The sequence below is a fragment of the Petromyzon marinus genome, unplaced genomic scaffold (assembly GCF_048934315.1).
Source record: "Petromyzon marinus isolate PM22_M1 ecotype Great Lakes invasive population unplaced genomic scaffold, UKy_Petmar_22M1.pri1.0 PM_G_Scaffold_28, whole genome shotgun sequence".
NCBI lineage: Eukaryota > Metazoa > Chordata > Hyperoartia > Petromyzontiformes > Petromyzontidae > Petromyzon > Petromyzon marinus.
In genome coordinates, this window is record NW_027422850.1 from 1,920,001 (window position 1) to 1,922,500 (window position 2,500).

Genomic DNA, 2,500 nt, shown 5'->3' on the forward strand with positions numbered 1-2,500 from the left:
GATGTGTCTCTTGTGGCTCACGGGGCTGTTAGGGTGGCACAGAACTCCCTCGGAATGGGAAAAGGGGTCATTTTCGTGTTGCCACATTGCATAGGAACGCCATGAAACTTCCAGAGGCATTTGCAGCAGAAAGGCACGTGCACTCAAAAATTTTAATATTTTTCACGCATAGACCCCGTCAAACGCTAGAAGTTGGCGGGGATGTCTCTCTTGTGGCTCACGGGGCTGTTAGGGTCGCACAGAAATGCCTCGGAATGGGAAAACGGGTCATTTTTGTGTGGCCACATTGCATAGGAACGGCATGAAACTTCCAGAGGCATTTGCAGCAGGAATGCATGTGCACTCAAAAACGTCTATATTTTTCACGGATAGACCCCGTGAAACGCTATAAATTGGCGGGGATGTCTCTCTTGTGGCTCACGGGCGCTGTTAGTTAGGGTCGCACAGAAATCCCTCGGAATGGGAAAAGGGGTCATTTTCGTGTTGCCACATTGCGTACGAACGGCATGAAACTTCCAGAGGCATCTGCAGCAGAAATGCATGTGCACTCAAAAACGTCTATATTTTTCACGGATAGACCCCGTGAAACGCTAGAAATTGGCGGGGATGTGTCTCTTGTGGCTCACGGGGCTGTTAGGGTCGCACAGAAATCCCTCGGAATGGGAAAACGGGTCATTTTCGTGTTGCCACAATTGGCATACGAACGGCATGAAACTTCCAGAGGCATTTGCAGCAGAAATGCATGTGCACTCAAAAACGTGAATATTTTTTCACGGATAGACCCCGTCAAACGCTCGAATTTGGCGGGGATGTTTCTCTTGTGGGTCACGGGGCTGTTCGGCTCGCACAGAACTCCCTTGGTCCACCTGATTCGTGCATACAGGCAGCAACTAAAACTCTGTAAACCTGCTGTGAGGACATCTAAACAGTGGACCAGTGAGGCTGTGGAAGATTTGCGGGCGTGCTTAGACTGTACTGACTGGGATATGTTCACGACTGCTACCAATAGTCTGGATGAACTCACAGAGGCTGTGTACATCAGCTTCTGTGAGGACTGCTGTATCCCAACACGTACCAGGGTGAACTTTAACAACAACAAGCCCTGGTTCTCAGCAAAGCTCAAAAGGTTGAGGTTGGAGAAGGAGGAAGCGTTTAGGAGTGGGGATAGAGACAGATTCAAGGAGTCGAAGAACAGGTTTAGCAAAGCGGTGAGAGAGGCTAAACGACTGTACTCAGAGACACTAAAACACCAGTTCTCTACTAACGACGCTGCTTCTGTCTGCCAAAGGGCTCAGGCACATCACCAACTACAAACCCAGAGCGCCCCACACCACTAACGACTCCCGCCTAGCCAACGACCTGAACGAGTTCTACCGTAGATTTGAAAGACAATTGGACTGTCCTGAACCACCCCTTCCCACCCAAGAGGCCCCATCCCCCACCCATACTACAGAAACGACTCTCTCCTTTCAGGAGGGAGAAGTTAATGGGCTTTTCAAGAGGCAGAATCCACGCAAAGCAGCCGGGCCGGACTCTGTCTCTCCAGCCACCCTCAGGCACTGCGCTGGCCAGCTGTCTCCGGTGTTCACCAACATCTTTAACACCTCCCTGGAGACATGCCATGTACCAGCCTGTCTCAAGTCCTCCACCATCATCGCTGTGCCCAAAAAGCTAAGGCCAACAGGACTAAATGATTACAGACCGGTCGCCCTTACATCTGTGGTAATGAAGTCTTTTGAGCGCCTGCTCCTGGCACACCTCAAAGCCATCACAGACCCTCTCCTGGACCCCCTTCAGTTTGCCTACAGAGCCAACAGGTCTGTGGACGACGCAGTTAACATGGCCCTCCACTTCACCCTACAGCATGTGGACGCCCCAGCATCCTACGCCAGGATCCTGTTTGTGGACTTCAGCTCTGCCTTCAACACCATCATCCCTGCCCTGCTTCAGGACAAGCTCTTCCAGCTGAACGTGCCCTACTCCACCTGCAGGTGGATCACAGACTTCCTCTCTGACAGGAAGCAGTGCGTTAAGCCGGGAACAGAAGTCTCTGACTCCAGGTCCATCAGCACGGGAACTCCTCAGGGCTGCGTCCTTTGCCCACTGCTCTTCTCCCTGTATACCAACAGCTGCGCCTCCAATCATCTGTCCGTCAAACTCTTGAAGTTTGTCGGACGACACCACCCTCATTGGGCTGATCTCTGGTGGGGATGAGTCTGACTATAGGTGGGAAGCTGACAACCTGGTGACCTGGTGTAGCCAGAACAACTTAGAGCTAAATGCTCTAAGGACAGTTGAGATGGTTGTGGACTTCAGGAAGAATACAGCCCCACTCACCGCCATCACCCTGTTAGACTCCGCAGTCAAAATTGTGGAGTCCTTCCGCTTCCTGGGCACTATTCTCTGCCGGGACCTCAAGTGGGAACTGAACATCAGCTCCCTCGCCAAGAGAGCTCAACAGAGGATGTACTTTCGACGGCAGCTGAAGAAATGCAACCTG